This window comes from Prionailurus bengalensis, chromosome C1 (genome assembly GCF_016509475.1).
Source record: "Prionailurus bengalensis isolate Pbe53 chromosome C1, Fcat_Pben_1.1_paternal_pri, whole genome shotgun sequence".
Taxonomy (NCBI): Eukaryota; Metazoa; Chordata; class Mammalia; order Carnivora; family Felidae; genus Prionailurus; species Prionailurus bengalensis.
In genome coordinates, this window is record NC_057345.1 from 176,387,536 (window position 1) to 176,403,507 (window position 15,972).

General features: G+C 35.5%; 1 protein-coding gene across 16 annotated transcripts in view; it reads left to right on the plus strand.

The window, feature by feature from the left end:
- The window catches only part of GULP1 (GULP PTB domain containing engulfment adaptor 1), a 266,197-nt gene that overhangs the window by 82,111 nt on the left and 168,114 nt on the right, over nucleotides 1-15,972 (plus strand). For 10 of the 16 annotated variants that reach the window (XM_043577270.1, XM_043577258.1, XM_043577255.1 and 7 more), the window contains exon 2: nucleotides 4,708-4,836. The exons of 4 other annotated variants lie outside the window; for them this stretch is intronic. The gene's annotated coding sequence lies outside the window, so the exon portion shown is untranslated. The remainder of the gene's footprint in view (nucleotides 1-4,707; nucleotides 4,837-15,972) is intronic. 2 more of the 16 variants (XM_043577257.1, XM_043577268.1) reach the window with 1 other exon arrangement.

Sequence of the window (15,972 nt, forward strand, 5' to 3'; positions counted from 1 at the left end):
CGTTGTCACTGTTTTGGATCCATCTTGCTTCTTGGGCTGTGTTTTTTCCATAAAAGGTTCTTAATATTTGAGAGGTCAGAGTTTGTGAAGAGTTAATGTTAAAAAGGAGCAAAGGCTCTACCTTAACTTATTTAGACTGAAAAATATAATAACCAAAAGTTTCATAGAAACTTGATGTGGGTGTTCCACTCATTTCACCAGAAAGGGTGAATGACTTGATAATTGTTCTCCTACTTCTTCTAATTAGGAAAATGTCCTGCTGATGACAGCTTCAAAGCACCTCTAAATGTTTTATGTCAAATGCAGAGGAAAGAACTAGGTTGAATTTGTTTTTAAATTGGCAAATTTGAAATTGTTATTAATTCTGAAATAGTTTGTCATGTGTCATCTTCTGTCACTTTTTTCGTTCCATAATGAGAGCTGAGGATAGGGGAACTTAAAATGCACATGCAACAATAACAGGTGATGTGAATTCGTGGTCCAGACTGACATCTCTGAGAATAGGAAAGTCCAGGATCAGAGATATCTTGGTCTTGCTGTTTCTACATAAATTAAGCCTCAAGCACCATTCCAGTTTTCATCTTACAAATATGATTGCCTGGAGTCTGTTTCTGTTTTGCATTACCACTTAACAAATATATATAGATTTCTTTTTTTTTTTCTTAAATTTTTAAAAAAGTGTTTATTTTTAAGAGAAGGAGAGAGAGCTCGAGCAGGGGAAGGGGGGGGATGGGAAGAGAGAGAGGGGGACTGAGGATCCAAAGTGGGCTCGTTGCTGACAGTAGAGAGCCTGATGTGGGGCTCAAATTCACAAACCCCGAGATCATGACCTGAGCTGAAGTCCGACATTTAACTGACTGAGCCACCCAGACGCGTCAGTATACATAGATTTCTAAGAAGGAATTTATTTGTCTCACCTTTTTCTCTTTCATGGTCTCCTGAGAGCCAGATTTTGTCATATGATCTTCCTAAAATACATATCTTCTTGCACCACTTCCCTGTTTTATCATAGTTCTACTATCATCTTTAGGGTAAAATCCAAATTTTACAACATGCCATTCAAAAGTCTTCCTGATATGGCCTTACTTTACTGCTAAAATTTCTTATAAAACAAGTCTATGAGCATTCCATTTTCAAGTCATATATACCTAACCACTTGCCTATCCTTGACGGTGGCATGTTCTTTCTTATTCCTGTGCCTTTGCTTATGATGTTCCCCCTGCCAACTGTGGCTTTTCCATCTTCTTCACTGGACAGCTTCTAAACTGAAGGTTCACAGATTCCATCTTTTTTTAGGAGGACTTTCCCAAACATTCTCTATGTTTCTTTAGCACTTGACCTTGCCATTAATGTAGTTCTTATCAATTGACAAATGCAAAGGAGGATGTGGACTTATTTTCTTCTCCCTAGTGATTGAGAGAACTGGGTATTTAGTAGGTGCTCAATGAATATTTGTTTAATGAACTAATTTTTTAGCTTTACATTCTTTGGAGCACAGGGGTATGGTTATGATTATATATATATATGCCACTGCCTCAGTGAAAAGACTGGTATAAACAAGAAATGATTGCCTCAAGCCACTATGACAGTAATCCCAAGTCACCATGTTTGTACCCTTTGCCTGGGGCATTAGAGTGAAAACAGTTGTGAAGACATCATTAAGAAAAGATTCTAAGACATTCGGACTAAGATGCTAAGGCATGCTAAGTCCTTTGGACTTTCTCCAGAGGGTGATGTTGCCAGATTACTTGTTAGATTGATCATGGTTGACTGCTGGTGGGTTGGTGCGGATATGCACTGGGGGAAGAAACAAAATGGAGTCTTTCATATTAAGTAGAATTGAAATTATTCTGATTTAGCTTCCTGATGATGGGTAAAGAAAATAAGAGTGATTAAAAATGCCAGATTTCTGGCTTGAACAATTAAAATAAAAGTTGTAGTATTTACTTAATTAAAAATCACAGGACAAAGAAAAAAGGAAGTCAGAGGCCAAAGGCTCATTTTGTATATTTTGAATTTAGATGCCCAAAGAAGATAAAGATGAATATCCAGGAAAACTCTTTTTTTTTTTTGCAACATTTTGCAAATTATTTTGAGATATTGCTAAATTCTTGGGGCTAGCTGTAAAAAGAAAAATAAGTAGCCAAATGATTTTGAAACAGTTTTAAGAGCATGATAATGCTGGTTTCTATTTCATTTAATGACAAGTAGAAATATGTGTTAGACTGACTTGTTTTATTGTGTAGGGAATATTTAAAGATACCATGTTGTATTAAAAATCGAAGCATCTAGTCATATTGCAATGTTAACAATGTTAGTTTCTTAAATTAATACTGTTGGGAAAAATGAAGGTTCTGGTGAAGAAATGGTTTGCTTCACTTAATTTCATATACATCCTCATATTTCATGACACTATGCAATAAATGGTAGCAAAACAATATAAAATTGAGTGTATTATGTTCATACTAAAATTTTAAGAATCATTCAAATTAGAAACAAGATTTTGTATTTTAAAATAAAAATATGTTCAAAAGAACAACTCGTAAGTACATCTCATTTTTTGCAAGGATATTTTTAAATGCTCTTTATCTGCACAAGTTTAATCACATCAGACATAGAACAATAGATCCACTTCAGAATATATGTCATTTTCTTGCAAGAAGACAGATAAAAGTAGACACAAGTTCATTCTTGTTTTTTGATGTGGATATTTTAGTGCTCTTTTTCATTCTGTCACATTGCATAAAATATTCTAGGCTGAAAACATTTCCGCAGTAAGACTAGATTTCAGCCAATCTTAGAAAGAAATACAAGCTGTGGGGCTGTTAAATTGAATTAACCGTTTTAAGGAAAATGTTTACTTTGTATAATATTTTGGAATGGGATTTTTTTGAGCCATCTGGTTACTTATGTTATCTTGGGTGATTTCTTTCTTACTTATTTTCATAAGGCCAATATTTGCTCAAAATAAATAAATTATGATTATACTCCAAAAGAACTAATTTTGTGTCCCCTTTTCTTCCTTCCCAAGACAAAAAAGAAAAATGATCTAGTCAGTCGCTTTGGAAATCATGACATAGTTTCATGGTTAACTTTTAGTCGTGTCATGTGTGAATTCTAAAGCTGGAGGTCGATAATGGATCCTTTACATTTTGAGGAAAGAGTAAATGAATTGTATCCTGCATATACCCTAAGATTCAGTAAATGCTTTGAGAATACCATATGGTTTAATAAATAATAGCATCATTGGATAGATACTTTTTTTCCACTAATACTATGGACTATGTGTATATGGCCTTAAAATATACCATGCTCATATTTTAATTCAAATTGCACAATTGTTGTCTTTTGTGGTAGGTGTTGTTGACGATCTGTCTATAATCCCATTCCTTTAGCATCTCCCAAACAAACTTATTTACTTGAATTATTACCTCAGAGTTTGCCTCCAGGGCTACCTAAATTAAGATCCTTTCTTTGTTTCTAAAGTTATATTAGAAAATGAAAAGGAATGGAGTCAACAAATAGAATTCTAAATAAAATTGTAGTTAAGAGGAAAAAAGATAGTGTTGAGAATATTCACATGGCTTAGATACAGAGAGGCAGAAATAAAGTGTTTGAGATGTGTCTTTAGCCTATAATTTGAAAAAGTAAAAAAAAACAGATTTGGCTTTACATGGTCTGTATCAAAGTTACGGGGGAAGCAGTACAAAAGAGTGAGATACGTTTTTGTATTTTTGCTAAAACAAAACAAAAAACAGTTGTTTTAGCAAGAAGAGATCCTATATTGTGAATATTTTTGCTAGTATTTGAATTTATATCGGAGGTATATTTGTTGACCAAATTAAGGGAAGACATAATTTCTGTTGCATCTGGAGAGACTTTTCCTTTCATTTGTTGGAATAAAAATGTAAAAATTTAAATCAGCTGCTGTCTGTTCTAGTTGAGTATGAGAATGAATAGGATAAGTTACCTAAAATCTTCTCCATGGCAGTTGAAGTGGAATGAAAGTTAAAATAGATCAGTGTTTTCTAAAATTCTGTTTCAACTTCTTAATCAGGGACAGAGTGTGCTCTTGGTTAATCTAATTAGCTGATAAGCGAAGGCCATAGCTGGAGCTAGCTGTGCAGCCTGAGGGAGGAAGGCTATATTGTCAACCTACCATCACTGTGCTTTGATAGTAACATATTCATGAGTTAAAACACTTAACCTATTATCTAGCAATTTGGGCATTTGATCTTATCCAGCAATCTGTTACTCTACCTTTAAAAAAAAAAATGTCCACTTTACCATTGTTATTTTTTTTAAGTTTATTTATTTATTTTGAAAGAGAGATTGAGAGAGAGAGAGAGAGAGAGAGAGTGTGCTCACGCGCACACACACATGAACGGGGGAAGGGCAGAGAGAGAGGGGAAGAGAGAATCCCAAGCAGGCTCCACACAGTCAGCTGGGAGCCCGATGTGGGGCTTGAACTCACAAATCATGAGATCAAGACCTTAGCCAAAATCAAGAATTGGTTGCCTAACTGACTGAGCCACCCAGGCAACCCCCATTTTTTTGTTTTTGTTTTTGTTTTTAGGTAAATTTCTTGAACTTCCACAAGAAACATACTTAGAATTTTAGAATATGTATTATAACATCTAAATTAAAACACATATAAATATAATTATTGATTAAATCTACTAAGTCCAATTTTAATTTTATTTTTAGTCATATGTGATTCCATATGATATACATAGGAGAGAAAGTGACTGAAGAACTCAGATGGCAACTATATGATTGAAACTATTCAAAGTCAAACAGCTGCATATTCTTTCAACTATATCCGAGCATACTCAGGTAAGAATAAGTGATTGTTTATATACTTAACACCATGTCAAAAAAAGATTCGAAACTATAAAAAGTGTTTTTATTTTGTGCCTAAATTGAAAAAGATAGTTTTATTACAGAAAGTGGTAAAATACATAAGCAAAATAAAAGTAAAAACACAAATGAGCCTGTTTTTATAAAAGTAACTTCTGTTATCATTTTGTTCTAGATCATTTAATTCTTTGTGTCGGTTTTTCCCTTTAAACAAAGTGGGGATAATATATATATTCTTTGTTGAATTTCTTTATTATTTTTATAACAAACCTATTTTGTTATGAAAATATGAATGTTCCACATTTTTTGTATCTGTTAATAAAAACAAATGATTTTAAAGTATTTTTTAGATTGTGTTTATTATCAGATGGTATCTTTATAGATAGATTGATATGTTTATCACTCATTTTGCATTAGTAGAGTTACGAAAATTAGCATCACTAGCTCAGTGACTCTAATATATATATTTTTAAATATATTTTTTAAAGTTTATTTATTTTGAGAGAGAGAGAGTAGGGGAGGGGCAGAGAGAGAGGGAGACAGAGGATCTTAAGCAGGCTCTGTGCTTGTCAGTGCAGGGCCCAATGCAGGACTTGAGCTCATGAACTGTGAGATCATGACCTGAACCGAAATCAAGTGTGGGATGCTTAGCCGACTGAGCCACCCAGGTGCCCAAAGGCTATAATATTTTAAAGGCTTTTTATTATTTCTGAACTTACCTCCAGAAGGTAGTAATGAGTTACAGTTTTCAATAGCAATTTTTGAAAATGTTTGTTGATCCATGACTTAAAATATTTTCATTCTAAGAAATTCCCTAACTAAACTTAGCTTGTGTTGAAGAAAAAATTCAAAATTAAGTCAATATTCTAAGTTTTTCTTTTAAGCAGTAGTATCCTCTACTCACGTATACTCAGCCAATATATCCTTTAGATAACTAGTCCCAAAAGAAAATTGAATGTTATATATGTATAATTTTTCTACACTGTCTAAAAATACAATCTTTAGAAATTATAACAAATATATTTTATTCAATTAGTTATTTATTGAAAATTTATTGTACTAAGCACTGTGAATATTTTATTATTATTGATGGCGGTGGTGATGGTAGCCATTCAGGACAGGAAGGTATAGAATATTTCTTGCCTCTTTTATTTTTAATAAAATGTGGCAAGATAAGAAGCATATTTCAGTTCCTTAGGTACACGTAGGATGTGCTAAGTGCCAAGAACACTTCACAAATGAGAGACCAGTTGAATTGTGCTTTTTAGAGGAGGTAGAACTTTGGTGGGAGAACATTTAAATGGAGGGCCAAGTTGGAGCCAAGATACGCAGCTGAGACAGAATGGGGGATATTCAGGAAATAGGAAAGATAAGGTAGATATAGCAGAGTGATGGGAAATATGTTCTGTGTTTTGATTTCTATACTTAGGAATTTATATGTCATCATTATATGATGAGGGAACAATTGCAGGGGAATGAGATGGTCCATGTAGTCCTTTAAGAAGCTTAATCTAGAAAGGATATGTATGTCTGACTAATGAAGGGAGAGCAAACCCAAAGGAAGGGAGAATGATTCGTAGACTTTTCCTTTCATTTTCATCAGCATTTGTTAAACACTTGCTATTTGCCAGGCACTTGAGGAACTTGAAGAACTGTAGAAAAAAAGGTGAAGACATAATCTTCATTCCTGAGGAGCTAATCCTGTAGGGGATGAGACACACATGACCAGCAAATGAATATAATACACCACGATAGTGTAACAGTTGAATCACATTTTAATTAATTAATTAATTAATTAATTAATTTTTATTTTAAGAGAGAGTGAGAGCAAGAGTGGGGGAAGATGGGCAGAGAGAGAGAGAGAGAGAGAGAGAGAGAGAGAGGGAGAGACTCTTAAGGAGGCTCTACACTCAGCACAGAGCCTGACATGGGGCTTCATCTCAAGACCCTGGGATCATGATCTGAGCCGAAATTGAGTCAGACATTCAACCAACTGTATCACTTAGGATCCCCTGAATTACATTTTTAAACAGACTAGCTGGTAGCTAACTATGTTGAGATGCAGGTACTAGGTTATCAACTGGTAAGGTTTTCCCAAAGATATCAAGTCTGAGCAAGGTTACCCACGAAGAATCAATGTTTCTAAATGTTCCAAGGATTCAAACAAGAAGCAATGGAAATTTTATCTAGGGCAAGAGTAGTATATAAAATAAAAGGCAGTGGTATGAATGCTGGGAGATTCAAGGGAGGGTCTTTTATGTTAGGCAAGTGGAGCATGTTATGGCATTAACAGAAATAAGGAAACTATGGCAAAAGTGAGATTTTTGTGTTGGTAAAATTCTAAGTTTGGTTTTGATTTTGAATGCCAAGGATTTTTCTGTCCTCCTGTCTCACTGTGTTTTGCTTATAGCTTTCATTGTAATTCCTTATGTAATTGAGTATTCATGTTTTAATTATTAAAAGTAATTTGAGTTTCCTTAAAATGAAAGTACAAGGACAATAAGAATAAAAACCAGGTACACCAAGCAAAACATGAAATATGAAATAAAGATTCATAACCACTGTGTGTATAATTTAGGTTTAGCCTTTCCAGAAGCAGCAGAAGTGGATATATGTTCGTGCCCTAAAAGCTTAGATAAATTTATTATAGGAGTCTTAGTGTAATGGAAAGTGTCCTTACCACTTAGAGGTGCCTTAAATTTTGCATTGAAAATTTGAAAGTTGAAAGGAAGGGAACTCTGTTAATTTATACTTATAGGTAGGTCAGTTTGTGGAAGTTAAGAATTCAGTTTCTCCAGGAAGTCTGCTTGGACTTTTGGAACCTGGATGAGATCCTTCTTCTATGTGCTATGTCCTCTTAACCCAGTTTACATTCTTCTGTCATACCATGCATTGTGGTCTTGTCTGTCATTCCCTGAGACTATAAGATTCCTGAGGATTGGTTCGTCCTTTATCATTACAGATACAGACTTAGATCTAAATAAAACCCATCACAATGTTTGTTTTATAGAGGATACTTTATAAATATTTCTTAAATGCTAAAATGAATCATTTCCATGGCTTGTCTTAATTATTGTTGACCCAGCTTAGACATTTTTGTGAGCTCCGTATTAGTTTTCTATTGCTGTATGAGAGATCACATCAAAACTTAGCAGCTTAAAACAGTGCTTATGTGTTGTCTCAGAGTTTATGGACACAGTTTAGCTGGCACCTCTGGCTCCAGGTAGCTCATCATGTTGTAGTTGTGCTGTCAAGCTGGAGCTACAGTCATTTCAGAGTTCTTCTGGGGCTGAAGAGTCCACTTCCAGACTCAGCTGCCTCATCATATGGAAGCTAGTTTTTCCTGGGACAAGCAACACAAGAGAAAGCAAAAGTGAGCATGACTATGGAAACAACGTTCCTTTACAACCAAAGCTAGGAAGTATCATCCCATGTGTAGTGAGTTGAGTGATGGCCCCCAAAAACATGTGTTCAAGTCCTAACCTGTGGTACTTGTGAATGTGACATTATTTGGAAAGATTCTTTGAAGATGTAATTAAACTAAGGATCTTGAGTACAAACATCCTGGATTAACTAGATGAATCCTAAATCTAAGGACATGTGTTCTTATGAGAGAACTCTGTGAAGACAGAGTTCTCGACTGGTATGATGCAAACACAAGTCAAGGACCACCTGGAGCTGCCAGAAACTGGAAGAGGCAAGGAACAATATCTTCCCTATGGGCCTTTAGAGGAAGTGTAGCCTTTCTGACACCTTGATTTCAGTTCTGGCCTCCAAAACTCTGACAGAATCCATTTCTGTTGTTTCATGTCATCCAGTTTGTGGTAATTTGTCATGGCAGCCACAGGAAACTAATATACTACCACTTCTGCAGTTTTCTGTATTTTGGAAGTGAGTCATAGGTCCAGCCCGCATTCAGGGGCAGGGGATCACAAAAGGACATCAACACCAGGAGACAGAGATTATTGGAAGCCATCTTAGAAGCTGCCTATTCCATCAGATTTCTAGATACTTCCATTTGTTTGGTGTATCTATGTAGATGGACCCAACATAACAGGTTATAACAGATTATAATCGTCTCATATTCTTAACAAGAATCTGACTGACTTTTTTTTCTTTTTGTAGTTTCTACCTCTCCAGTTAGAACTACTATTCATCTGGAGAGTCAAATTGGAAAACTTAGAGTCAATTTGAATTCCTTCTTTATTTGTTAATACCCAGGACTTGTCAATGATTAACCAGTCTTTTTCATTCTGTTCCTTAAATTTTTCTCACTTATCTCTTTCTTTGCAATCTCTCTTCTACTGATTACAGGCTTCTATTATTTCTTCGAAACCAGCAGAATAACTGCTAAGCAGTCAAACTGTTTCTGAGCTTTTCCCCTGCAAACCTTTCCTGCAAAGAGGCTTTTGAAAACCCAAATGGGATTATGCCGTTTTCTTCCTTTATGTAACATTCTCAGGGAATAGGACACCCTTGTGATCTGGATCTTGGTTTTATAAAATTCAAGCTTCACTTTAATCATTCCTTATGTAGATCTATAAAATTATATAGAAACTTCCAAATATATTGTGTCCTTTCATTTTTGCTCGCCATTGTCTGGGATTCTCTTTCTCTGAGAATCAAATAGGTGTTTATTTGTCTGTTGTTTTTTGCAACTAGCAGAATGTCTAATATCATGACCAGGACTGAATAGGTCTTCATCTTTTGTAAACTAATGTTACAGAAGAAAGAGTTGAAGAGAAAAGAGGTCTAACATCAATAAAATGGCTAAACTGACAGATTAGCCTAAGATGGAAACAAATGAAAGAGAAAGGGAAATTATGGACTGATCGTGCAGCAGGACTGGAAAATTTAACGGTAGGGTGAAGGTAAATGCATGTTTGATGTAAATGTGCAGAAGTAGAAAGTCAAGTAAGCATGACAGAAAGGGAAAGTTTAGTTTTGAGATCATAAATGAAGTTTAGATTCAAATGTGAGTGTATTGTGGTTTTAAGTTTTTAAAATACACATCCTCGTGGACATTACAATCTATTAGGCAGAAAGTGTGAGGAACATAATGTAGTCATTCAAGATAGTGAGGGGTAGAATAAAGATGACAAATAGGTAATGCAATGTTAAGAAAGTAGCAGAAAGGAAATAGAAGTCGAATTTCTTCTGCCCCTTTCCGTTGTAATGAGTAAGATGAAAGCACTCTTAGCTGAAGAGAGTCTCTAAGGAGATCCTTCAGTGGAGAGCTAATTCAAATCCTATTCAGGAGATGTATTATGGGTTATCAGAATTTAAAAAGACAAAAGAAAATAACCTTTAAGCCATTGAAGAAATTGAAGAAAACCATTTTGCTGCCACTGATCTTTGGCTGTACGTTTAAAATTGATGTTCAGTCTATATATGTAAATGATACTTATGCGCCAATAATTAATGATTTCAAATTAATCTTTACCCATATAATAACATTAATTTTCATTTAATGAAGAAACTTGAAGGAAAAAAATGTTCTGTATATTTATGTAATTTGTAATTGTAATGAATGGCTTCTTTATAAATTAATGGCTATTTGAATAGAATAGTAAAACCTAGCAAAGTGGTTGTTTATCAGATATGTTGGTTCTCTATGTTGCAGAGTGGTCAACTATGGGCCTTTTAATGTGAACTAATAATTGCAGTTTTAAGAGTATCATATATTATACCAAAGCTTTTACTTCTTTAGGGGTAACATTCTTTATAAAATGTTTTAATTTGCTTTTTAAGGCATGATTTACGTTGAGGAAGTCTAGTTCAGTGAAAAATTTTTAAAAAGTGTTTAAAAGGATAATTTTTTACATATAAAGACAAATAAATGAAGGAGAAGAATAGGATTTACATTAATATGTGCAACGCATGAAGAAATGGAAATGGCTGCCTCAGAGAAGGAAACTGGCAAATCATGAATTTTAAATTATATGGTTCATCGGTTAGGTGGCCTGACAATCTAAGCTGGAAACGTTTTGGTGAGGTGACCATCTGTGACAGAACACCTATTTATACAAGCAATCTGTACTTAGTAGTAATCACATCTACATTTGAAGAGTCTCTGTCAACTACTGTTCTTGGATTGCAAGTAACAGAAATGAGTTCTGGGTACTTAAAGCAAAAAAGGCAGTCTGCTGAAAGGATTGGAGTTAGTTCATAGAATCAGAAGGTAATCAGACAAAATCATTTTTAGGAGAGAGAGGAGCCGGAATCATTCCAGGGGTCTAGAAAGCAGGAAGTGGAAGGAGACTGAAGCAGACTGCCAGGCAGCTGAATCTGGTCCAATCCTGCATTTCGGTGCTATTCTTCCCACATTCACAAAGGGCGTCTGCATGGCTGAGTTTGAATTATTTGCCCTCTGCCAGCAACCGTAGCACTTGATTAACAATTCTCGGGAGACTGTGTACTCATGGAAAGGATAGGCTCCAAAAGGAACCTCAAAGTTTTGAGACCAGGATGGGGAATGGTTATGGGGCAGTGAAAGCCATAGATATTTGCTAAAACCCTTCTTCAGACTCTAATGGGTCAAATAATAAAGATTTTGCAAGGAAAATGAACATAAATAATAGCGTTACTGAGGTTTCAGTAGATATCTACTATTATGAAAAATTTATTTATTCTTTCTTTTATGCATATGTTTATTAATTGCCTGTCATGTGTCAATTGCTATACTTAGCAATGAACATGAAACTGAAAGAATTAGTTCTTGCTTTAAACAGAGTTTATAGTTTAGAGATAATTGAAATACTACAATTCAAGGGCACCTGAATGGTTCAGTTGGTTAAGCTTCCAACTCTTGATTTTTGGCTCACGGTTCATGAGAACGAGCCCTGCATCAGGCTCTGTGCTGACAGTGTGGAGCCTGCTTGGGATTCTCTCTCTCCCCCAACTCTCTCTCTCTCTCTCTCTCTCTGTCCCTCTCCCACTCTTAAAATAAATAAATAAACATTTTAAAATGTAGAAATATGACAATTCATATATTGCAATAATTTTAAGGTAGAAAGTAGATAAGATTCCTAGGACTACTATAACAAAGAACCACAAACTAGGCAGTTTAAAACAATAACAATTCTAGAGACTAGAAGTCTGAAATCAAGGTGTCAGTAGGGTCAAACTCCCTGCAAAGACTCTAGAGGAGGATTCTTCTTTGTTTCTAGCTTCTGGTGACTCCTGGTATTCCTGGACTTGTTGCAGCATAAATAAATTCTGGCTCCATCTTGTCTACATGGCCTTCCTCTCTGTGTGTCTCTGGGTGTGCTTCTCCTCTCCTCTTCTTATAAATATACCAGTTGTTGGATTTAGGGTCCGTCCTAAAATCCAGGATGATTTGATCTCTGATTACATCTGCAAGGACCCTAGTTCCAAAGAAGATCAATGTTGAAGTTCTGAGTGAACATGAATTTTGTAGAGATGCTATTTTACCACTGTAGGAGGGTATAGGATACTATTCCTGGCGGAGTCCCTGAGCCTATACTTGGGGTATGCCAGAGAAGGCTACCTAAAGGAAATACTGTCTAAACTAAGGGTGAATGTTCAGTCAGAAGGCACCGGATATGTAGTGGACCCTGCAAGCATTTATGAAAAAGCATGGTTCATCAGAAGAACTGAAAGCAGTTCAGTATAGCTGGAGCAAAAAATGCCCAGGGCTGGATAAGGTGCGAAGAGGAGAGATGATGGCAAGGAAGTTAATGGGACACGTGAAAAGGGAGCTTGTAAGGAATATGACATTATCATGAACATAGTGGGGAACCACCAGAGGGAACTAAGCAGGTGAACAACCACATCAGATTTCTGTTTTACAGAAACCGTTTGGGGTGCAGTGTGGAGATGAGAAATGTTTGAGCAATGCTGGAGAAAGAAAAGCCAGCGAGGCAACTGTGCAGTAATCTGGGTTTGAAATAATGGGGGCTTGGTGAAGGAGATGCTGGTGGTGGAATGGAGGAAAGAAAATAACTGTAATTCTGATATGTTGAACACTAGGAATTGATTTTGTATGAATTATAGGCAAAGTATGATGGCCCGAGTCCTAGCTTCTAAGACTGTGGATGATGGTTATAGGTGCTGAGATTGGAAATGAGAGAGAGAGAGAGAGAGAGAGAGAGAGATGGACACAGGGACAGAGACCTGGGAACAAACTAATGGATTCAGTTTGTGTATTTTCAGGTTTTTAAAAAAAAATGTTTATTTATTTATTTTGAGAGAGCAAGAGAGAGAGCATGGGCACACATGAGTGGGCGAGGGACAGAGAGAGAGGGAGAGAACGAATCCCAAGCAGCCTCCGTGCTCACGAGTAAGATCATGACCTGAGCCAAAACCAATGCTTAACCTACTGAACTATCCAGGCACACCTGTATATTTTCAGTTTTGACTGCTGTAGTGCTTCTAAATGAGTATGTTCAAAAAGCAGTTGTCTATATGGGACAGGTCCTGTTGAGGAAGGAAATCTGAGAACATAAATGATACCTGAAATTGTTGGGTGTATTTGAAAAACCTTTTTTTTAGCCTATTACTATATCCAACAAAGGAGGATTATGCAGAGTGAAATACTGACATTTAGAAATAATATTTACTTACCATTTATGACAACATGGAAGGATCTAGAGGGTATTATGTAAAGTGAAATAAGTCAGAGAAAGACAAATACCTTATTATGTCACTTATGTGCAAAATCTAAAAAACAAAACAAATGAACAAACAAAACAAAACAGAAACGGATACATAAATACAGAGAACAAACTGGTGGTTGCTAGAGGGGAGGAGGATACAGGACCTGGGCAAAATAGGTGAAGGAGGTTAAGTACAAACTTCCAGTTATAAAAAAATAAATCGCATGGATATAAAGTACAGAATGGGGAATAGAATCGATAATATTGTAATAACTCTGTATGGTAATGGATGGTAACTACACTTATGGTGAGCTTTTTGTAATGTATATAAATGTCAAATCACTACGTTGTACACCTGAAACGAATATAATATTCAGTTATGCTTCAATTAAAACAGAGAAAGAATACTTAATGGCATATGAAAAAACCATTATAAAATGCAAACAGAACAAAAATGAGAAGAACAGACTGGGGACACACTGCTGTATCTATAGTAAGATCTCAACACTATATATCTGGCTACCTTTAATACTAAATACTCAAACTAAATGGATTTCTGTGTTAGCAATGGCTATTTCTGTGTGACTTTCATTTTATTACTTAAAACTTACTTTTAAAGTTTAGAGCGTCCAATGAGCATACACTACTTTTATAATCAGGAAAAAAAGAACAAAACAACGTGTTTTTTTGGGTAAATTTTAGCACACAAGCTGTACCTGAAATAGAATTTTTGTAGGATAGTATTTCTAAAAATAAGTAATTGATTTCAAGAATTGGGTATCTTTGGAAAAATAGGAGAAAAAAGAGTTGTGAGTAAAGAATTATACCACATGAGCAGGTATTTCCTAAAATACCTTGAACTATATCTGGGGATATGGATTGTATATCCTCAGCTTGGTTAAGTAGCCATTTGATAAATCAGGAGAAAAATTACTACTTTTGAACAAAAAGTAGAAAAAATATGCACATTGCAAACATTTTTCCCTTGGTTTTGAAAACCATATTGGTGAAGAGCATTTTAATAAAACATGGAACTAGATCCTTTTATGTAAGTTGTCATCAGTAATCCCAGGTCATTTTATATAAGGTGATTAGACAACATTTCTGTGGAGATTTTACTAATTTCTGTAAGACTGAAGTGGTATTTAGATTTCTGGAATGCAAAGTTAGAGCTTTAATATTAAATCTACTTTATTATATCCGAAGGTCGTGCTGTGAGAACAGAATATATTTGCATGTTCTTTTCTTTCCCACCCAGTTTCAGAATATTAAACAACTATTCCATTAACACATATTGGATGATATGAAGTTGCAATTAAAACTCTCAAGCCATCTTTAGGCTATTATTTACTTTTTTTAGAGTTACCAAGAGATAACACAGAGTAATTAATGCCTCATAATAATTTTAATAAAAGGCCAAAAGCTGGCTAGTACCTGCAGAAAGGAAAACTATTTGACATTTATGTGGGAAGTATTTTTTTGTTTCAAATTTTGATAATTGCTTAAATAGCATTGTTTGCCTTGACTCATCAGTATAATTATTTGCTCATTCAAACCTGGGATGAAATATAAAAATTTTACTGTTTAAGGATAGTTCAAAATTCAAACATGCTTCAATTTGTTAATGACTATAAATTAAACAGACCTTCTTTCTTTAAAAATAGTTTTTAATAGCCACCTGGGTGGCTCAGTCGGGTAAGCATCAAACTTTGGCTCAGGTCATGATCTTACAGTTCATGGATTTGAGCCCTGTATTGGGCTCTGAGCAGACAGCTCAGAGCCTGGAGCCTGCTTCAGATTCTGTGTCTCCCTCTTTCTGCCTCTTCCCCACTTGTGCTCTCTCTCTCTCTCTCAAAACTAAATAAACATTAGGGGTGCCTGGGTGGCGCAGTCGGTTGAGCGTCCGACTTCAGCCAGGTCACGATCTCGCGGTCCGGGAGTTCGAGCCCCGCGTCGGGCTCTGGGCTGATGGCTCAGAGCCTGGAGCCTGTTTCCGATTCTGTGTCTCCCTCTTTCCCTGCCCCTCCCCCGTTCATGCTCTGTCTCTCTCTGTCCCAAAAATAAATAAAAAAACGTTGAAAAAAAATTAAAAAAAAAAAAACTAAATAAACATTAAAAAATAGTTTTGATTGAATAGATATGCTAGAAATAAATTTCTTGGTTGAATATTTTATAAGAAAATAGAGATAACAATAATTATAGAAAAGGAACATAAACTTACATTTCATTCATTTCAATGGGGATTTCGACTGTTTCAAAGTAAGTTTATATCTCTTATATCATTTAGTTAGACTATCCTAAGAGTATTTTAGATGACTTGTCCTATGAAAAATTTGACTCAATACTATAAACCTGGGCAGCGCCTGGGTGGTTCAGTTAATGATTAAGTGTCCAACTTTGGCTCAGGTCATGATCTAGGGTTTGTGTGTTTGAGCCCCACATTGGGCTCCATGCTGATGCCTCAGAGCCTGGAGCCTACTTCGGATTCTGTGTC